General features: G+C 42.4%; 1 protein-coding gene across 2 annotated transcripts in view; it reads right to left on the reverse strand.

Moving 5' to 3' along the window:
• klhdc8b (kelch domain containing 8B) overlaps positions 1-21,938 on the reverse strand; it is a 274,074-nt gene extending 252,136 nt beyond the window's left edge. The window contains exons 1-2 of one of the 2 annotated variants that reach the window (XM_070969268.1): positions 21,652-21,938; positions 21,426-21,557 (exon numbers count right to left, since the gene is read on the reverse strand). The gene's annotated coding sequence lies outside the window, so the exon portion shown is untranslated. The other variant, XM_070969267.1, reaches the window with a different exon arrangement.
• Positions 21,939-23,920: the final 1,982 nt, after the last annotated feature.

Genomic DNA, 23,920 nt, shown 5'->3' on the forward strand with positions numbered 1-23,920 from the left:
TACTCACACCGTAGGGATTTTCTTTTCACTGTCTTAGAACTAAAGGCATAATAAAGCTCATGTATGCCTGCTATACTGAAACAGGTGGTACAGTTGGATGTGTAGCTGCCCTCACAGGACTTTGTGCTACCATGTACATGAAGATAAATGTTGAGCCCTGTGCAGAGCCAGCTGTCACTGCAGCCTGAGCCTGTGCAGCTGAATTCAGCATCTTGGCTTGGGATCTTACATGGCAACTATATGCAAACAGCATTAGAAGCCTTGAGAAAACTTTGAGATTATTTCCTGCGGGGCCGAGTTGGAAACATTTGTGTTGAGCTGTTAATACTCTTTGAAGTGTTAAATTGGATCCCAGCGTTACATGGTGAATCATCCCTATAACACCACCAGGAGGGTTTGATAGAGGGCTGCATTTTTAGGATTGTCATTCCAGCTATTTCCATTACTCGTAGCAAACACAATCCATTCCTGTGTGTTCCAATAGCGCACTAATACAATAATACCTCTATTCTGATCTGGCTCAGACAGATTGGCAATAACTGCTTTTGCTGAAGCAATATTGTGGATGCCAAGTGGCACAAAACGGAGAATCCCAAACACCCACTGAGGTACTCCTGCAACTGAGAGTGGGATAACAGAATAAGATGGTGGCACGGTGGAACAGGTGGTAACACTATCGCCTCACAGCTACAGTAGAAGGTCCCAGTTCGAATCCCGCTGTGTGCGCTGGTGGCGTTTCCTCCACCATGCCCTCAGTGCTTGCTGCTCAAGGAAAGGGGCCTTTCTGTGTGGAGTTTGCATGTTCTCCCCGTGCTCACCTGGGGTATCCTCCATAAAAAATACCCCTACTAAAAACATGCAAGAAGATCACCACCTGACCAATGGTGACAACATTGGTCAGCTGGCAGCCCACCGCTCCTGGTCCACCGCGGAGGAAGGACGGTTCAAGGATGGGTTAAAGGCAGAGAATAAATTTCACATATGCATGGCGTGTGCAGATTCCCCTCCTAACTTCGCATGTTGTGTGTAAAAAATATGACTAATAAAAGGATTTCTTCTTCTTCTTCTTCTTCGGCGTAATGACTTTGATGAAAGTTTTTGAAGACACACATGATGTGAATAACATCTGTATCAAGCAGCCATTGCCAGGACAGAAAGCTGATGCAAGTGTGGAAGTGTGTTAAGATCCAATGTGTTCTATGTGGTCGCAATTTCAGCGTTATTGAATATACATTTATATTTGAATATACATTTCCTGAGCGTGGTGGTTCTTTCCTGATCTTGGTACATGCGATTAAAAAAAATATAAACTCTGGTTGACTCACTTAGCTATTCCCCAAGTTTGTATTATTTCTACATTTTTCTTGGCACATTGTTTCATAAGTGATGCCAATAAATTAATTAAGCTGGCCTGACACTTGTGTTTACGTGTGAGAAAACATACTGTAAAATACACAGTATCAGGGGGTTCAGCATGGTCCTGTGTGCCATCTCCTCCGTGAAGACTGTTCAGGATATCAGTCTATGAGTTAGATACCACTTTACTGAACATTTTTGTTAGGTTTCAAAGATTAAAATGTCAAATAACTCACATTTCCAGTACAGATGAACCAGTAAATGGTGACAACCAAAATTCACCAACTACAAAATCCAATTAAAAAGGAGGCATGAATGACACAGGAAAAGGCAGACGGTGTGTCATCCTTTATGAGTCAGTATGAGCAGCAGGGCAGTTCAAATAAAACCTCTGCCTTTGTAGAACTTTCCCAGGTACAGTGCTGTATACTGGAATGTGAATGGGTTCTGGCTCAGTCATCTCTTCATAAATACTGAGTCACCACTGGACAGGGATGCAATACAGGAACCAGTGACTTTAAAGATGTGGTGGTGAATTTCAGTAGAGATAGGGGAAACCAGTGCGGAACAATCATTTAATGCAGACACCTACTGAGAAAGACATAAATGTACACACACATGCACAGAAGCAGATCATGTAGAGACACATGCATGCAGCTGAGTGATATTATGACCAAAATAGAACAAGAGCCGAGACGATGTTCAGAGCAAAAACAGAGAAAAGAAAAGGGAAGGAGTGAGAGGTTTGAGAGAAAGGCTGAACTCAAAATGCAATGCAGTTCCAGTTTATATGAAAGAACAAGATAAAGGAAGATGAAGAAATGAAGGAACAACTGGCCAACGATGTGACTGACTAAAAATACAGGAAGGGAAAAGAAAAACCCTGGTGAGCAACAGAAAGTAGAGGGAGAGGATGGTCACAGTCAATGAGGCACGTAAGAGCAAAGAAAATGTGTTTGCATGAGAATTATCCCAATGCACACTGTCAGCCAGGCAGGCTAAATGAAAGCGCTTCTCTCAGGCGCACACTTCCCATCAGCCGCACTAAGAGGAACAGCAGGCCCAGTCAGCGCAGATGCCCCTGAGGTTAACTGTCCAATCAGTCGCTCCACTACCCATCTCCACGGAGACAGCCCTGTGACATCATCTGCGTGAAAGCTGGTAACACAAACTGATAAGCAACCACGTCACTGGTGGCGTGACCCCACAGGCATATTCAAGACTGTCCGCATTATGTTGCTTGTTTCCCTGCAATCTGTACCATTTAATCTCCTAGATGTAATCCTCTTTGGCCAGATTTCACTTTCTTTTTCTCCCTCTCTGTAATAACTGATGGATAAGAGCAGCTAGAAAACGACTAAAATGAAATGTCTCTCTCACAAACAAAAGAGCACTGATACAATGAGTATGTCTCAAGTCTCTTACTTGATATTTCCCTGCTCCGTGCTTCAACCAGAGGTCGTTCTGGTCCGCCATTACAAAGACCCTTTCAAAGCTCTTACTTCTGCTCTGTGATCAACATCACTGAAGTTTTATACCAAAGTGCAGATAGATTAAACTCAATGTATCACACAGGAAACATGGATGTAATCTAAGAGACTTGGGATGACTTCATTTATCTATTATTACAACCACAACGACTGTTTAACTGTCAGATTAACTGAATGGAAAAAAAGCGCTGCATCATAAACTGTGAAGTGACCCAGTCCAAAAGGATGGATGTAGCTGAACTCCTGAATGAACTTTGAACTCTCTGTATGTATGTTTACGCCGGCAGGACCAAAGCGAAAGGGGTGGTGTTTAATGATGTGATTGGGCCAGCCCAATGTCAATCAGGCTGCTGATCAACTGTCTGGTATTATGGGCTGGTCAGACCAATCTTTAAAATAAAAAAAAGTGGCAGAGGGTCGGCCCAAATAGCACATCGGCCCACCGGGAAAATGCCCGGTATGCCAGATGGTCAGTCCGTCCCTGCACGCATGTACTGCAAATGATTGAAGAACGGCTTCCAGTTTACTTTGGGTCTGTCTTTGATAGGCATTTTAGGCTCATGTTTACTGGAATGGTGAGAGGTTCACCAAGATCAGCCAAATCAAGTTAAAAGCTAATAATATACCAACTGTTTTTAACTTGCTATCACAGTCCCCTAGTGGACAAAAAATATTGCATTTATAATAAGTCCTAGTACAGAATGTTCAACAACCAGAAAATTATAGTAGTCATCATTGAAATGAGCCAGCAGTTTGGTGTATTAGTGTATTATTCTTTCCAAAGCATTTTTCAGAGCTCTTCAAACACAGATATTCTCAACAGGGTGCCCCTCATGGGACTGACCATCACTAGCTATACACACCCATTAACTCCATTCTTATTAACCCGGTCTTACAGCTGTCAGTTTTCCTGTCAGCGCTGTGTGTCCACCACTGGTGTCATCCATCATCATCATCTCTGATACTCCAGCACTCAGATCTCAAACTAATCTGCAATAACACCATGACCTTTTCCTCACTACAGTAAGACCTGACACATGTTGTAATTAACACCCATGGGCCCCAGTCTGAGCAGACCATGCACCAGGGCCCAAATGAGTCCAGCTGTGCTAACGGACCACTGATACTAGCCTACAGCTGGGCTAATACCGCAGGAAATCATCCTTGACGGTGTTTACAACAGGAGAAATAAGTAGTTTGACAAAGCTGACAAAAGGTTCTTCACTTTGTGAAGAAACTGAGGATTTAGTTTGGCAATGTTCTTATCTGTTTATTTGAAATATTTCCATGTGTATCGTTTAATACGTCACTATATACTTAAATCACAAAACATGTGCAAGTAATTAGAGCTCTGTTGTGTTTTTGTCAGAATCTGGCTTCAGAATTTGGTCTAAAGTGGATTATTGATTGATTGATTGATTGATTGATTGATTGATTGATTGATTGATTGATTGATTGATTGATTGATTGATTTTTCTGAATAATCCTAAATTAAAATAAAGTCATAAAGTAAACTGCTTTTGCCAAACACACCAGCTCATTTAGTTGGCCAATTATCAAAATATGACAACACAAATTCTCTTTGTGTCACACATGCACCCATAGACATGCATCTTCAACATTTCAATGAAATCATGCCCCATTTTTCAGTATTCATGGTCAGCTTTTCTTTATCAGCAATAGTCATTCAAAGTTTTTGCTTTCTGTAATTACCTCTCCATGGAGTAGTTTTCAATGTTCCCACAGTGCATTCATCTTTCCTACCTACGCACAGGAGAGTCACAGGAACTGATCCAGTGTCAATGTTTAGTATTTTATCTTACTGATATGAAACTCTTTACTGTTTACTCCTCTACACTCGCATCAGAGCTGTATTAAGTTACTGCTAATACAAAGCCAACATTTTTCTTCTGTTGCTAGTTCACAGTAAAAGAATTCAACTGGCAAAGCAGCTTCTCAAGCAGTGTTTGCAGCCTGAGACCTCCAGCATTAAACTGCACCTGTTGATACCATCAGTAACCGCAGGTGATGCATAATCAGGACTGAAATCTTAAGGATGACAACTTTTACACAGCAGAAGTATATTGGCTTTGTCAATTCTGATTTGAAACTTGCGTAGAAATTATATATACAGTGTGTAATCATGTATTAGTATTTCAATTTCTGCTTATATAAGCGTGTCAGGCCGTGCCTTGACCATACATGGAAAAGTCTTCGATAAAAGGCAGGACACGATTTTTGCTGACTTACAAAGTTACTTTATCACTCAACTGATGCAGTGAGACATAGTAAACAAATGGAACATCAAATTGTAAGAATTAATTCGTTTGGGATTAAGAAACGTGGTTTGTTTTGGAATTCATTCATTTCTTGTTGGTGTTCAAAATGATGTTTGAGCTAAAGCACCATCAAAAGACATGTGCATGCTACACCAGCCTGTCATGCAGAGTCCATCTGTTTAGTTGATAATGCCAGCCTTGAGTTTCAATCTACAACTGGTTGAGGTCAGAGTTCTCTATCTCTCTCTCTCTCTCACGCACGCGCACACACACACACACACACACACACACACACACACACACACACACACACACATTGGCTGGAGATAAAACCAATGCTTGACTGGTTTAATTGGAACAGGAGGGATGCTGGGTGGGTCTGACTCTTTCTTCAAATCCCCACAGTTGGAGGATACAGTGTCTTTATCCTGCAGCTGTGCACTTCATTCTTACAGTTAATATATGCATACAGCAAAAATAAGAATATTAATTTGAATTCAAGAATATGATGGATATTTACAATATTCATGATACTAGATACCCTTTTAATGCTACTTCTTCTGATTCTGCGTAAAACTGAAATTAACTTGCACTGAGGGGCGGACTCTGGTAAAATGATAAATTTATCATTTTACCAGAGTCTCACCATGTGGTAATATTGAGTGATGTGCTTTCCTGCAGAGAGAAGAGAGAGTGAAGCCCACAGCTCATATCGCATCTGAAGTTTTCTGAGAACACAGCAGTGTACTGCTTTGTTCCGTGAAGGTGTCAGACTTGACTCCAGAGATGCAAAAACATCAATCTGAAAACTGAAAAAAAAAAAAAAAAAATCAAGAGAGGGGGATAGAAAAGTAAGAGACAAGTTCCACCACCAAGCCACCAAGAAAAATCAGGAAGTAGGTCAGATTGCTAAAATAAAACGCTTGGGGTTGTGGGGTGAGGGAAAGAGAGAGGATGGTTGAGACGTAAACAGTGAGAGCAGACGTGTCTCCTCACAGACAGCAGGCCTGCTGTAAATGTAAACGGAGATATATCAGCAGATTTAGGAGCCACCGCTGATGGCTGTTTCTTCCTCTGAGAAGGGTTGCCTAGAAACAAGCTTTAAACAATGAAGAAATGAACGGAGGAGAAGGGGATGAGATCTTCTACAGAAGGTCAGAATAACAAATAGGTGACGACTACAGTAAAACTGGAATGTGGAATGAATGGTGAGTGCATCAGAAATGTATTTCTGATCATTAAACATGACGCTGTGCAGACACACAGGACAGACAGCAGTGTGTGTGTGTATGTGGATATACCTTTACTAACGATCCCACCAGAATATCCCACCATGCTGATGGCCATGTTATTGCTCTCTCATGGTCACACACCTCTATTACATCACAGGCTGCCCTGCTGGCATGTTGTGTAGCAGCAAGGGCAAGCTGGGAGCCCATTGGCTATCGTCTGATGGTGATTTAGCCTCTTGGGGCAATGACCAGTGTTTCAGGGCTTCTGGTGCAGCTAGCAGATGTCCAGATAACGATTATCCAGGCCAAGACTTCCTCTGCCGTGCACTGACCATTGTTTACAGTCGGATTAGCAACTTGAGATGCAAAGACGATATTCTGGCTCATCTCTATGTTTATGAATGCAGAGGAATTTTTAAAAGGCTGATAAAAAGCTAATTTGTCATCAGACCATAGCCAATGGGATCTGAAATAGAGATTCGGCCAATGCATTCTGCTCTCCACATGGACTGTTTGCCTGATTGAAACCAAAGCCTCCTCAAATGTGATTGGTCAATATTATTTGGACTATAAACAGACTAGGGACACTAGAATGCATCTGATACCAAGGATTCTGCCTTTATATGAAGATATCAGTTTGTATAGCTCATAGCAAAGGTGGAGAAAGGTGATTCAGTGGCTCTGACTGGATTCTGTCCATTGAGGAGGGGCTGCACGGAGGTACATTGGGCAAAGGTAAAATATCAATATGGCAATATGTAAGCACCTTTCACGGGAAACCTAAAGGTTTTTTACAAGTATAATATTTAAGCACAGAAAAGAAACTAGTTTAAGATCAGATACCATTTCCATACAGCTTAAACTAACGGTTTAATATATATGATAACAATGTGACGAAGTGAAGGGGGTCGCTCGTAGTGATGAACCTACACAGAATTATCACCTGACTAAACAGCTCTCCTCAGCTTTATAGAGCTGTCCATTGTGCAACTTTGCTGTTTTGATTCAGTCTCAGCACTGCACGCTACCTGCTCATTAGCAAACAGCAGAAAGACATGGTTAGAGACTAACTTTTGAACAAAGTGGAGCATATTTCCCCCATGAATTAGTGGAGACCAAAAATCAGAATTAACAGAACTGAATATTGCACTTACATTTGCAACGTAGCCAGAAACACAACTCCAAACTAATGACAATGTTTCCCCATAACTGCCAGATGTGTACGTAAGAATCAATACCAAGTCTGCCAGATCATTGAAAAGGTGATGTTATATCCCCAAGTCGCCCAAAAAACAGGCTTAAAAAACATATATTATCACGACTTTCAAAAGTGGTTCTATATTGTATTGATAACAGCCTCACATGTTGACCTGTAATGTAATAATGTATTTGATATCAGACTGGTAATGATAACGACAGCTCTGCACTTGAGCAGCTCAAGCTAACATTACCACTGAATTCTCCTCCTCTTCTGGAGGCTTTTAAAGGACTAGTGTGTGGGATTTAGTGGCATCTAGAGGTGACTGAATGCTCCTCATCTCACCCATGTAGGAGAAGCTACAGTGGCCGTCAAACACACAACAGTGTTTGGTTTGTCGATTTAAGCCTGTGCAGAAACATGTTGGTGCACCATGGTGGAGTCAGTGGAAGAGGACCAGCTCCCTCTGTAGATACAAAGAGCTCATTTTGAGATAACAAAAACACAATGACAGAATGACAAACAAAAGAAAAAAAGCATCAATGCAAAGTCACCGAACACCAGTAACCAGCCAAGAGTTTGCTTTTCTTTTTCTACCAACTTACAGACATGAATTATCTACGGCTGAGTAAATTTGCCAGTGACAGTTATTATAGCAGCGCTGCGACAGTCACCAGCTCAAACTTAGAATTACTACAGCTTGTTGAACCACTTCATTATGTAAGGTGTTCAAACTGCAGCTCCTGTCATTTAAAAATTGCACTCTTTCAAATTGCGATTTGCAATTTCAGGGTAAAAGCCCAAATCAAAGCAACTCTGTCACAAACAGAAGAGGAATTCACACATCACAACCCCCATGAAAGATCTGCATTTTATCACTCTCTTCTGTTTGTCACTGCGCTGATACACATGGCACTATTTTTACATGTTGATTCATGCAGATGCAAGCAGGATATGCTGTTCTGTATACAGAATTTAAACAGTTTGTAAACCACACCCGTCTGGCCAAACCAGGGCTTAATGATTGAAGCAATCATTACATGATTTGGAGCAATTTGTTTAGCAATTGCCTCCCTCTGCTATCTGATTTCGATTTAACTCTCTCTGGCTGCTCTCATTTTTCTCACAGCATACACCTTAAGGGCATACAGCTTGCTATAAATCTTCATACATAATTCAACTTTATTATAGCATGACTGATGTTTTTGTAGTTTTTGCCATGATTTCTATGGGTTATGATAACAATATCTTCTAAATGCTGAGATCTGGGAACAGAGTGACAATTCTACAACACAGTCAGATGAGGCCAGAAGCACGAGCAGTGTGATGAACAGACAGCTGACCCTAAATAACAATTCCTTTTGCACAGGACAGTTTTGTTGCACAACTATATTAAGTACAGTATGTCGAATGGAACCATTCTCTAAACTGTCCATCTTAAAGATCCATTTCAGTTGTAAACTGTAACAAACCAAACTAACTTCTACTTAAGAGTTGAAGTAAATCTGCTCAGTCTCTGTTTCTGCTCAGATGTTTTGTACACTGAGGGGTCCGCATGAAAGTTAAATCAAAAACATAATCCCATTTCTGCCGGCAATGGCTTCTTCCACCTTCTGTTAGTGAGCCTCTGGGGTGAGTGGAGAGCAGGGATGTTGTTTCTGATGTGCGTATTTGAGTGTGTGTACAGGATTCTTGCTCTGCGTTCGAGGCCAGCAGCAGTCCTGAGTCATGGTGGAGCAGAAACATTAAGAGGCTTTCGCAGCAGGACAGGGCACAGCAGAGGTGGAGCTCAGCACGCTGTTTCTTTCTTCTACTCCCCTGTTTCCTTTGGAAATCTTCTCCTTTGTCCACTCTCCCTCACTATAAACAGTTGTTTTCTCTTATTCATGCAGTTGCCCTGTCCATATCGGTCTATCTGCCACAGTGCATCGCCCTCTCTTTTCCCATCTTTCTTTGCAGCATGAGCCACCACGGGGCATCTGGGGACTTGCTGTGCTATTCAGCTAAATCTCCCCACCCAGCCGAGCAGTTTCCCAGCAGATGCTGCTTTCTTCCTTAAATAGATAGGATGTTAGGCTGAATTAAGAAAAGAAGCAACAGAGGGAGGGACAGAGGACGGGAGGAAGAGTAGATGATGGAAGAGAGTAAACAAGCACAAAGCCAGTAGGGTGATCTGCAAGAAAAAAGTATAAGAAGGAGAGCTTGAGGAAAAAAACAGGAGATGGAAAAAATACTAATATATATCTGACTGGCACAGTTATGTTGACTAATGTGCATGGTGGCCTGAAAGCACAAAGTAACAGAGAAACTAATGTGAGGTGGAAAAAAAAAGTTGGCAGTGATCAGAGAGGAGATAAGAGGGAAGACTGAGAAAGAAAACAAGCACACGTGATGAAAACCACAACCAAACGGGTGATAACGTTAGCAACGGACTCATCCCTGTGGGCCTGTCATCTAAATAAGAGCCATGATTGCATTAATGTGAATGAAATACATCAATGATCCCCGCTGTGATCTTCAAGTAGGATTAAAACAAGGAGGAGAAGCACAGGAGTGAAAGTCTACGAGGAGAATTCAGTCATTTTAGTCAATTCACTTATCCAAGTCCAATCTGATAATTATATTTGCATAGTAAGATATATAGTAGGATATGTTGATTAAATATGTATCTGGCAGAGTGAAATAACAGCTGTGGCTACTAAATTTGGCAAACCTTATTTGTCATTGGCTATTTGATCCAAATACTTCCAACTATTAACTTTCTTCGCTTAAATTATTGATATTGATAATGAAAAGCATGAAAGTTTAACTGGGACATGTGACTCCTGAATCTGACACGATCAGCTGGTGGATCTCTCCGTTGGAGTTCTTTGAAGTACAAAAACACTGGGTGGTACAGTGGTGTTACAGAGCAGAGGTCCCTCCCCCAGAACAGACACGTTTTCTGAAGTGACTCACAGAATTAACATTAACCAGCAACACATGATATGATCATTTTCTAAAAAGAATGAAAAGCTGCAGCCTGAATGTTTTTTTTGTTTTTTGTTTTTTTACAGTTTTTCACTTGTAAGAAAGAGAGAGGGGAAATAACCGATAGCGTTGAAGCTTAGTCAATTGGTGTATTTTGCCAGTCCAGGTCATTTTTCACATTTGCTCACTTGTTATCGCTCCCATTTGTATGGGAAAGGCTGTACTGTGTGATAAAGGAGAGCAGCTTTGCAACAGCAGACTGATGTGGACGACACACAGCAGAGCACAGCAAAGGGCACTGGCATTTGATCAGGTTATTTCAGCCAGTACCAGTCCACAAAAATATGCCCAGACCAACCTTGATACGAGCTTTAACATCGGCTCAGGTTACCTCTAACTGTTATCCAATCATCACTGTATTAATTACTCATTAGAAATGAAAGAGTTCAGCCCAGTTATAGCCTTACAGCTGGGATCAGACATAAGGATGATTAAAACCTACAAAAACCCCACATGTGATGAGTTCTTTTCACAAACCCAGATTAGCATATTTTCAGTCCTCACAGTCTGAAAGACGCACATCCTTAATGATCTCTCGGCAGATAATAAGACGAGGCTGCACCACATAGTTAAAGTGACGGGTAAGATCATGGCTGTCAAACTCCCTGATCCGTCTAACATCTTCTGAAAGGAAGCTATTTCAAACGCTTGACTCATTTCTGAGTGTCCTCTTCATCCTCAGGAGACTGTGAGCTTCTCCCCACCAGACGGAGTTCCGGAGTACAAAGACCAGGTCTGAGAAATCCTTTTGTCCCTCACACCATTAAAAGCTGAGTCATCAAACCAAACGCTCAGGACGACTCAGCACATGATCTTTCAGATTTCTGATGGTCTTTCAGATAATTCCGGTTGATGATGATGATGATGATGATGGTCATTGATGTACATAATTTGATGTGAGCTTGACGGGTTCACATTTATTCTGCATATTTTGTTTCATGCATTCATCATGTTTTTTGCTCAAGTCTGTGTGTGTTCTGTGTTTTACCTCGATGTCTCGCTAAATTTCCCCTCAACGACATTAAAGCCAAAGGAATAGTTGACACTCAGGACATATACTTATGTGTTTTCATGTGGAGAGGAAGATGAGAAAACTGCAGCCTGACCAAAAAAAAGAAAGAAAAGGATTTCTGTTTATTGTCACCCAAGATTTCCATCGGGTGTGTATCCATGACATCGCGTATGTGACAGTAACATACTTATTTTAACCCATGATCTTTTCCTAAATCTAAGTAGTTTTCGTGCCTAAACCTCTGCAAACTGTGACCAATTCACAACATCAACAATGTGAGGACAGCAAACTTGTAAAGAAAAGGGAGAAAGAGTTAGCCTTGCTCTGTCCAGAGGAAATAAAATCTGCCTACTAGCACGTCGTCTTACGGGGGTTATGTACTGGACTATTGCTTGGCTGGGAAAAGAAATTTCCTGGAGTCTCAGTTGGTTGTCTGGCAGCTGCTCAGAGCAAAGAAATAGTCCAGCACACATACCGCCAGATTTAATGTTGTCAAATGTCGTCATGTTCAGACAATTCAGCTTCATCACAGCCAGGAATCGTCAGGAACATCCGCAGAAAGCCTTGGAAAAATCTGCTTTCTGTGAACGTGTCAGCTACCTTTTCAGTTTACATTAACGGCTGGAAAATGTGTGGACTGCACCAAGTTTAGGTTTCAGGATGAGTAGAAGAGGTCCTGGGTCTGTCAACTGGGCTTCCCATTGCAGTACAGTTCAGAAACAGTCCCAAGACTCTACAACTGTAAAAGAAAACAGGACTATTATCCCCTCTGTCAGTACCAGTATGATATTTCATTTGACTCAAATCTATCATTTAACAACCGAATACTCAGGGTGATACAATCATGCTTCCTTCAGCTGAGGACAATAGCTCAAATGACTTCTAACAGCTGCAGATCTTAAGAAAGTAATCCATGCCTTTGTTTCCTCGGATGGACTGCTGTAATTTTCTCTACTCTGGCTTCAGCCATACTTGGGCTGCAGGCCTCCAGCTTACTTTAACGCTGCCACTTTTACCAAACTCATTTTAACATTAGTCTTTTGGAAAAGTGCTATATCAATCAAAGTATCATTATTTCTTGTTAGAAGGTGTTCATTGGTCAATTTTGCAGGTGCTGGCAAGGAGCTTGTGCATTTGGACAGTCAGCGTAGCTGTTAAACCATTTCCAATCTTTGTGCAAACCAGCTGCCGGCTGCTCATATTTAACGGACAGATACTGTGAGAGAGTGGCACCAACCTTCTAATCTAACTCTTGAAGAGAAAGCTAATACTGTAGTAATACATTCGAAGTGTTAGGTAGACTGCAATTAACTCCCACAAGAACACATTACCAAAGCAGAAATGCACATCTGTCCAAAAATGAGAAAATAGAGGGAGAAAAGAAATCTGAATGAACGGGTCGACAGAGACTTTGTCAGAAGGTGGAGAGCTGATGGCAACAAGCAGGCTTTAAGAACTCTGCAGTGTTGACAGTGAGTGAGCTTTGTAAGACTGAGGTGAACTTCAGCTGACACCCAGATGACCCAGATCATAACAAGGTACTCACGTCACACTGAACTATTTTTCTGCTTGATTACTATTTTAGGACAGTGTCAAAAATAAAGGAAAATCATGTCTCTATTTGCAATGTCTGAGATTCCAGGTGTAAAAATAATTTCATAGCTAGAATAGTATACGCTGTATGATTTGATCTCCCGACTAGAACGTGCATGGCTAACTCCTGAAATCCAAATCATTAATCAGCCCAAAAATAAACCATAATGTCCACCTGTCCGTTGCTGACGGTCACATCAGTTACCCAGTCTTACTTGTGTCTCGAAATCTCTAATAAACCGAACTGGAAGGAGATACTAATGTTTTATTGAAGAAAATCCAATCCAAATGATTTCCTGAATGATCACAATATATTTCAGAAAAGAGGACAAAGGCGGTGTTGCAAACGTTTTGGCATTATGAAGGCCATCTGTCAGACTGTGCATTTACTGGACTTCAGGTCAAAAGTCACGACTACATGAAGTTCTAAACTGTTCCTGTGACACATTTTGTTCGATTGTAGACGGACCTGATGGTGAAGGTGGTTACAATGGTTATAAAGGTGGAATTTAATAACGAAACTCAGAGTCTACAGCCATGCTAGCATTTTTTGTCTTTGAACACTTTATTTATGAAGTTTTTTAAGTTTAAACCACATATAAAAACACAGACAATCTACAACAAAACACACAGAACAGATCAAAACGAAATGAAACAAACTGCCAGACCAAAGAAATATAAACACGTAAAAATTACAGTTATGCATGTCAGTCCAGAAACTGAATCAAAGGTACAGAGATAGATTTTAAAGAGTCCAAAGAGCCAGGACCAGGTGAAGTCAAGGAAACCAGAGGCCTGGCTGTGCAAAGCACAGTGTAGTCGGTACAAAACGAAATGAGACAGAATAATAGTGTCCAGTGTAACTGGAGGATGATGTCTGTCACTTTGAATATACTCAATAAAGGGTCCCCAGACTTCAAGAAATTTGTAGTGAGTGTATAAATAGATAAATACAGGAAACCATATTATTCAACCATTTTTTAAGACAGAGAGAGGAAACTGATGTCCAATCTCGAAGGATAACCGAACATGAGGGCTTGTTGTAGTGATGAGGGAAGAGTGAGAGAGAGATTGGAACAGCCCAGTATTATCAGAAGACTATCAGGGATCAACTGTTGATTATATATAACACTGAACAAGTGGAAAATGTTGTCCCAAAAATTCCAAACCTTAGGGCAGGACCAAAAAAGGTGACCCAGAGTCCCGTCAGCTGACTTACATTTATCACAGGTAGCAGAAACAGAGGGAAATATCCTGTTCAGTTTGGTCTTGAGGAAATGTAGCCGGTGAATGACTTTAAACTGAATAAGTTGAAGTCTGACATTGATAGAGCAAGATTTGATCCTATTCAAACCCTGAGCCCACAGCGCGTCTGAAATCTCATCACCGATGTCTGATTCCCAGGGCCATGCTAGCATTTTGAGTTAAATGCTGATGTTAGTATGCTAATGTGCTCGTAGTGACAAAGCTCACATACTGACTGTTAGCAGATAAAATGTTTACCATGTTCAACATCTGAGTTTAGCATGCTACCACTTGCTTATTTCCGTTAAGCACAAAGTACAGCCGAGGCGATGGGATGTTGATGAGAGTGTCAGTAGTTTTGCAGGTATTTGGTTACAAACCAATGACCTGGAATAATTTTTGACCTGCCACTAGAGGAGAATTCATATCATTAGGATTCATCCTCTGACAGCCGTTTAACCAAATGACTGAAAGAGGAACATTACAATCCTTAGAGCCATGCTGCTGGCACAGCGGGAAAGAAAACATGGATGTATTGTTTTGCTTAAAGAAGACACAAGTGATGAAAATGTTACAGTGTATTCATAAAAGCACTGACACAATCAAGGCCTAAACCCTCTGAATCACCATCAAACACCAGCTGCTGAACCTCTTTCCCAGTCTCCCATTCTTCCTGGTCGTATTAGACTCCGCAAAGTCCTGATGGCCCTTAGAGGCTGCTGATCAGCCCAAACATGGCTACTACTGAGTGGGAAAGAGCAGGACATCAGGGGCCAGTAATGACGAGCCAAGGAGAATATGGACATAATGACTGAGAGAGCAAAGTAAGAAGCGAGTACAGTAAGGCCTGGGGAATACAGACGCTGCCTGAGAGTTAACGAAACTGTTGAAACCAGCATTTTGCTTGCTGAATACAGAACAGCTCTAGGGCTGAATGCCAAAGAGATTCTCTTCTCATACTTCTTTGCAGAGTATCAATTAATCAGCAGTGAATCATGTCCTCTGCATCTCAATCATTACACTGAAGGACAGCATGTTTACCACAGACAGGTGTGACAGGTCAAATGGGTAATGGCCTTCAGGCTGTCACATTTGAAGGAATAATGCTTTGGGCTCCAGGAAAATGTGATGCATGAGTTAATTAATAAAAACAATCATTTGCACACAATAGTTGGTGTGTCCAATGTGTATTAGTCTACCATTTCAGGATCAATACAAGCCGTCTTCTTGCAAGGACTCAGCCTTCGCAGCAACTTTTCGCAGGCCTCCATAGCAAGAGCTCGTATCAAAGCCAATGTTTCCAGTGGCAGCAATCACATGAAGCGATCAAAGGGCAATCAGTTTCCATGAGCTGATGTATCTCTGTGCCTCTGGCAAACTTGAAATAATACCCAGTACTCCATGTGGCAGCAGTCACACAAAGCAATCACACAGCGACTTGTTTCCCTCCAGTCTGAGTCTGTGCTCCCGGCAAATCTAGAAGCAGAAGCAGTCACACCAAATAATCAAATAGCTATGCCTCTGCTGAGCTGGCTTCTCTCAATACTGAAGTAACACTTAAAGCAATTACAGTAATTATTTAATCAACCCCCTCTCCCTTCCTTGGAATTGCTCCAAGCATTAATGAGCCTGTAATATTTGAACTAATTTCAGCCTGATGGTTATTTCCTTTAAAACATACGGCACAACATACAACCTGCCTGGAACTAAAACTCAATGTAATCATCCCTCAGTTACTCATTTCATTAGTTTTTCTGCATCGTTGGTGCTACATTAAGTGCTCATTCTGTTTGTCCACGTCCTACTGCTGCTGATGTCTTTACCTTGACAGTGATCAGTTCTCAAAGACCACTGTTAGCTACTCCTGTTTTCATTCTTAACATACATAACTATCTGTGTCGCTCCACTCACTCGGGCTCAGCCATACATTGTATATTTATAGTAGTTTCATTGGGACAACAAAGGAAAGAATTATTACAAACACTGCAGTGATTTTAAGCATCATTTTTTGACTGTGATGTACGGCTGAAACAAAGCTGGTGTGGTCTGGCACTGCTATACTCATTCCGCATAATGGAGGTCCAAACCTGTAGGATTAACTTGTTAGAGCTAATTTCCTGTCTGACCCCAAACAGATGGCTATTACCTACCAAAAAAAAAGGAAATTACCCCTCTTTGTAGCAACTGAGCACAGTGCCGCAACATGATGAAAGCCCATTATTTTTCACATCTGAAATAAGATTCTTGATCAGGAATGAATATTGCTTATTTACTTAAATGTCACTGTGACTAAATGTTGGCTGCATGAAGAAGATCTATGACTGAAATCTGTGTATACAACTAAAGCAGAACTCCACTTATTTACACATCAAAGCCTACTGCATATGTGGAAACAGTTTGCCTTTGTGTCTCAGAAGAAAGCTGTCTGATTGTCAGCAGATCAGTAACCAAGACTTTCACTGCAAGTATGACGTGCAGTGTGCAACTCTGAACTGATGACCTGGATTGTACCACCAGCATCTGCTGGATACAGGAAATCACAGGAAAGCACACATGGAAAATTCTAGAAACATTTCCTATATCGAGTGGTGGCTTATAAAACCTGATATTCAAACCAATAATGCATCAAATCAGGAACATGATGCAGCTTCCACAGGCTCTGTGCATGTGTGTGTGTGTGAGAGAGAGAGAGAGAGAGAGAGAGAGAGAGAGAGAGAGAGAGAGAGAGAGAGAGAGAGAGAGAGAGAGAGAGAGAGAGAGAGAGAGAGAGCCTTGCAGTGCCATACAGTCAGCTAACCAGAACCTGACTTCATACAACAGAGCTTTTCCACAGCAGACACTTAAACATGTCTGAGCAGAAAAGGCACAGGTGTGCTCACATCACTGACGAAACCTCCATTGACTTCAAGTGAGTCAGTAAGTCCTGAGAGTGAGCCAGCATGCAATAACAATACAGGTCCCTGAAAGTAATTGAGAGAAACAGGACTGAGCCAGCATTTAGCGTATGAAGTAAACCTTTCTTACTGAGACAAGTTGAAATAGAAGCAGTCTGTTCTGCCACACCATCAGTTGTGGAAAACCAAAATTGGGGGTAAAGACAACACATAAATATTACTATAGTATATATACTGCATGCTATCAAAAATATCAAGGTATGTTTGGCCAGACAGCACAGTCCAATCACACAGTTTGCTGCAATGAGCTCTGAATGAGCCACCATGCTAAATTTGCCCATGTGCGCTCATGCTTGTTATTCTAAACACAACGCTGCTGGAAACAAAACATTTGTTTTCCTCTCAGATGACCTACCTTTGTTCCCAGTATATCAACCGGACATAAATAAATACATGGCAACATATTTCCCAGAACTCCAATGTCCTCTACTATCTCTGTAATCTTCCTCCCACCGCCCCCATCGAGTAGGTCAATGGACCAAATGAGGGGAATCATGTCAACAATAAAATGTAATTAAACAATACAGCAGCTGCTGTCACCCACTCAAAAAACCACACAGACCTGTTTGCCTGAGCTGCTGCGTGCGCTGAAGAGAATCCTCACGCTGTTTTAATTAACATGGCAGCGACCTGCTGACATGTGGACCAGCCTCGCAGAGACAGAGGCTTAGACACCGGTCTGCTTCTTCACAGGTGGAGGGAAGACACCAAGAAATGAGGACATTCCTCACAAATTACGAGCATATGACCATTCAAGGAATAGTTTGACATTTTGGGAAATATGCTCATTTGCTTTCTTGGCCAGAGTGAATGAGAGGATTGGTGAGCTGCTACGGGCTTTTCTAATAGGCTGGGTTTTACATGATGGGCTTTTCTTCTTTTTGTGTGAAAATGGGACATGTTTCAGTTGGAATTGATTATTCAAAATAATGAATGAGAACTTAAGCAGTGCTGAGAGGTGGGTTTTTTCTTACCTTTGGACAGAGCTAAGCGAGCTGTTTCACCGTGCCCCTTCCCCTGTCATTAGCTTAGCTTCATCTTTAACGTACAGACATGAGGGTGGCAGTGAACGCCTCTTCTAACTCTGTTGTTTTCTCTCCATGTACCACCATTTTATTCCTCTCTCCAATTCTCTCTTTTTCCAGAAAACTCATCCAGGCTTGAATGTCCCCTGCGTTGGCAGGCTAGATGTCCAAACTGTCCACTGTAAGCATCCCACTTAATCCTCTGATGGGAAAATTGGCTCAGTTCCACACTCATCCGCCTGGGTTAATGTCTGTAGCTGGCTAGTGTGTGTGTGCGGCAGTGGCCATATCTGTCCCACACAACCCACCTTAATCACATCTAAAGACACTCTGTACTGTACGCTCATATAACACTCTGTCCTGCAGAGTTCAGGGCCCTCATTTATCAAAGCATGCGCAGACCAAGCTCAAAATGTGAGCGTAGGAATTGTCTGTAAGATTGATATTTCTGAAATCTGCATAATCATACTTTTACGCAACGAACAATGACAAATTTTACCTACTCTACATCCATCTATCTGTTCACCCACAGGCTCATTTACATACAGAAACGCCTCCAGAACTCCATGTGTATTACGGTCAGTCAGTTCTCTCTGAAAGTCCAAGCAGCCTTGATGTAGAGTTTGCTGTTGTGGACCAAAGTAGTGACTGAGAAAGATAAAAGAAATGATCACAGATGATGAAGTTTAGATCCTGTAGCATCCCAGAACGGATGTGCAAGGAAGCTTCCCAACATGCACCAGAGGAGCAGACTGATGGACATGAGTCTCATTTTTCTGTCCGTGTCCCTACATTGTTGCTGCTGCGTGTCATGTGTCATAATTTGTATAATATAAATTGTTTTTTTTAATTGAAATGTTGCTAAGCCAGTTTCTAGTTATGACTTGCCGTGCTGTGACAGTTTCAGAAAATACATAAAATATACGTGGCGCAGATAAATTTATTAAAATCATTAAATTCATTATTAAAGCAGATTGCAATTGACTTTCATTAACAGATGCTCTAAATGGACACAATTTTTTAAGCACAAAAAGAAATCAGTCAGATTCTTTGTGCAGAAGTGAGTGTTCGCGTGGTTTCTGTGTAAAGACTGTGCAAACACATGGTTGATAAATGAGGTCAAAGGCTGCCCTCAGCTGTTCTCAGGTGATGCTTCTATCCAGCACAAATTACAGTGAGTTCAGCAGGCGGACATGCTTCAATTCATAGACCACAAATCATCATAAGCAACAAATAACAGGTCATTTAAGGAGAAGAGCCACACTGCTTTCATTCAATCATCACGAAATGACCAGATAATGATGGCGTAAGAGAGAAATGGAAGAAAAATTAAATAGGAAGCCAAGAAATCAGGCAGAAGAGATGTCAGATGTAGTCACTGGCCCTGGGAAACGGCTTCATCAAAAATAAATGTCTGTTCTCGTGATGTGGAGACTGACCAGCCTCAGGACTGTGCGTCCTCCTGTGGGCTCTGACCCTCAGCTTAAACTTTAGAATAGATTTAGCTGTAAAGTGGGCGGCTCAATTGTTTATGCAGCAAAATTCGAAAGCAAGATTTAAAAAAAAAAAAAATCAGCAAACACAAAAAAGAAGAAATGTATTTCCTCCTCCAGACAGAACCATGCTCATTAAAACTATTACCAGGGAAGGGAAATCAATCTGCAATGCTTTTACCATTCAAGCATTTTCATTTATCCATTACTGACTAACAAGCCATTGTGCCAGCTACAATGTCAATAGCTCATTTCATAAATACATAAATTCATCCTCCGACAGTCGATTTGTCAGTGTCTCTCAATGGCAAAGAGGCAGAGGCCGGTCTGTCAGAGCAGACTGCAGAGTCCTGGTGAGTCCTGATTGAGGGTGGCATTTTGCTGGCACAGTGAGAGCTGCCACAGCACTACGCTTCTCTGCTGGATCCAGCAAGACAGGCCCAGACGCTGCATGTCAGCTGTAATCCTCATTATGCAAATGAACTCACACCAAGTTAGGAGCTATCACTGCAGGTCGGAAGGCAGCACCAACACAGAGGGGGAGAAAGAGCGTAAGGCGAGCAGGGAGGAGCACAATCTGTTCAGAGGAACAAACAAAGCTCTTTAGCAGACCAGACAGGAGGGAGTGTTTTTAACTGGGAGCTGCTTGAAGAGGAAAGTGAGGCTGGAGGGAGTGTGGAGAGACAGGAGCAGGGTGTGTGAGAGCAGCAATTCCATCATTCCCAGGAGGACGACGGACTCTCTCCACCCGAACACACACACACACACACACACACACACACACACACACACGCACACACGCACACACGCACACACACACACACACACACACACACTCAAGTCAGTTCGAAGAGAGCAGAAAGTTGCTCTGAAAGCAGGGAAAACCGTCTCAGTGTGTCAGTGACTGACAGCCGCTACCAGATGTTGGGTAGCGCGGCAGATGGCACGGCTCGTCTAGAAAAGACTTATCTCACGAAACAGCTGGATGGATGGATTCCACCGCCTGAATCCGTGAATCTGCACCAAAAATCACGCAACACACACAAAAAGCTTTGCTCCAACTCCACTGACATCGCGCAGGGCCGTCACTTTACTGTAAGCCTCCTGCGCTGTGGCAAAGTCATCCAAACTGTGCCATCCAAACTTGCCGAAGCTCATCATGTCAACCACATAACAGCTGTCAGATATCAGATCAGTCCTGCAACACTGACCTGTGAGCGGGAGATTTGGGATATGGCGTCCAAATACATTTCTGAGATCTTGTGCTTGATCATCGTCCACCATTTTATTGCTCCAACTGCAATGGTTAAACTTGGGCAGGCTGCGCTGAGTATCTCCACCTGTCCATGCGGATCTGATGCTCCGCAGCGCCCAACAGCAACGAGAGCAGCTCGGCCAGCAGAGCACATGTGCGCGGTGCCGGGGCATGACCACCAGCTTCAGAAAGTCCACGAGAGCGCCTGTGAGTCCTGGCTGTATGAAATTATCTCAGACTGCTGGAAAGTTTGGTGACCTTACCTTTGTGTCCGATGGATGGATGCAGAGAGTCAACGCTGCGTCGGAGCCCGCCGGAGCTGCTCCGCGTAAATGTCTCTACCCGACATGTTCGCAGCAGAGGACAGCGCTGGAAACGCCGCTCCTGTTGTGCACCTGTTCAGCGGCAGAATCCAGCGAAACAAACTGTTACAATCGTCCTCCTTACACTGACTCAACACCCCCCGCCTCCTCTCCTCCCCTCACTCACCAGTGCGCATTTACGCAATCCCGAATCACAGCAAACTCCTGCGTTCACAGCGCCAGCTGTCCCTCCACCACCCTGAATCGGCACACGACTCATCGCCCCTTTAACTAGAGCATTTCAGGGCATCGGTGCTGCTTCTGCGTCGCGCTGTTTTGACACGCAGTGAAGCCACTGGTTTCAGGCTCGCCACCCGTATCAATCAGGTTACCTCAGACTCACCTGAGGGGAAGGCTGCTGCCTGGAAAGGTGAGGGGGCTGCCAAAGCTGCGCTGCTGCCCTCATGTGGGCTTAGGAAACCTCGATTCCAACATGCTACCCAACCCAACATCCCAACAGTGCGCTTTGCGCGTGAAATACTAAAAAAAAAAAAATATATATATATATATATTATAGCCAATACACTGTGTTCAAAAATACAAATATACATAAGGTTTTACCACCACAGAAAGAAGCAGAAAAAGCAGTGAAATAGCTTGCGTGATATTTAAAAATTAATTAATTAAAAAAAAAAGGTTGTATTCTGTCCTCAGGATGAGGCAGAGGTGGGCGAAACGTGGCTTTCATCACAGTAAAACTGATCTAACTAATCACTTCTATTCAATGCCTAAAGCTTGAAAAAAAAAAATCCTCCTCCAATAACAAACAAGGACAACTCAAGGACGTTAGTGATGCCGACACGAGCCCACAAACCCTCATCAGGGGCCAATGGGCCTCTTTTATTTGGCTTTTGTCTGAACTGGTGGCATGCAAAAATGTGGGCACCCCTGCTCAATATTTACTGTGAATAGTTCAGTGAATGGAAGATGGACTGATCTCCAAAAAGAATAAAGTTGCAAAAAAGGCACCTGAACAGACTTAAGCTCTCAGATAACTTTCACAAAGGTCTCAGACCTTTATTATCTTGATAGCGCTGTGGCTCGTTCACAATCATTGTAAGGAAAGGCCACATGATACAAGTGATGTGAGCAGCCGTGAGCTCCTCTGAGCAGCTGCCCACCGCTTTAATGGATTCTCGTGAGAAGGCTAAAAGAAGACAGCAAAGAGTTTTCAGGTATTACATCAGTTCATAATGTAATTAATGAATTAAAAACGGTCATTAAGAGGAAGAGTGGAGGTCAAGTTGAGGTCTGGAAGACCAAGAAAACATTCAGAGAGAATTGCTTGTAGGATTGCCAGAGAGGTAAATCAAAGCTCTGTTTGACTGCAAAAGACCTTCAGGAGGATTTAGCAGACTGTGCAGTGATGGTGCACTGTTCCACTGTGCAGCAACACCTGCACTGATACCACCTTCATGGAGGAGTCATCAGAAGAAAACCTTTCCTGCATCCTCACCACAAAATGTTTGGAAAGGAACATCTGAAAGCCTGAAGCATGTCATAAACACACCCTGTGGACTGATTCATTTAAAAGAGAACTTTTTGGCCACAGTCAGCAAATGTATGTTTGGAGAGAAAAAGGTGAGAATTTCATGAAAAAACATTTCTCCAACTGACAAGCCCGGGGGTGGATCGATCATGCTTTGAGCTTGTGTTGCAGCCAGTGGCACAGAGAACATTTCACTGAGGGAGGAATGGATTCAGTGAAAGAGAAGCAAATTCTGGAGGCAAACATCACATCGTCTGTAAAAAAAAGCTGAAAAGAGGACGGCTTCTACAACAGGATAATGATCCTAAACGCACCTCCAAATCCTCAATGGACTACCTCAAGAGGACCAAGCTGAAGGTTTTGCAGTGGTTTTGCAGTGTCCCTGACCTGTCCCCAGGTCAGGGACTGTGAGCTCCATGGATGGTGTATGCAAGATGGCTGAAGAATCCCACAGAACCTGAAGCCTTTTGAAAGCAAAAATGGGGAAAATCCCCCAAGAACTGAACGACTCTTGTCTGGCTACAAAAAGCTTTTACAAGCTGTGACTAAGCACTGATCATGCAGGGTGCCCAAAATTTAGCTCCAGGCCTTTTCCCTTTTTTGTTGTTTTGAAATAGAAGATTGGGGGGAAAAAAAAGAAAAGGAAAAAGAAATCTCCCTTAAAATATTAAAGAAATATGTCTTCTTTATCTTCACGCCTTTTGGAAATCAGGCCAACTTTTACTTACTTAGCTATTAACAGAACAGACAACAGAGGGTTTGACCAGGGGTGCCCACAGCATGCCTCTGCTGAGGCTGGAACGCATGGCCGCCTCAGACTCAGAGTTTCCTCCCATTGCTCTGCTGAAATCTCTCCTAATGCAGGCATGAAATGTTGCATAGCACACAGCTTATTCTTCAGGTTTAC

This window comes from Chaetodon trifascialis, chromosome 8, assembly GCF_039877785.1.
Source record: "Chaetodon trifascialis isolate fChaTrf1 chromosome 8, fChaTrf1.hap1, whole genome shotgun sequence".
NCBI classification, from domain to species: Eukaryota; Metazoa; Chordata; class Actinopteri; order Chaetodontiformes; family Chaetodontidae; genus Chaetodon; species Chaetodon trifascialis.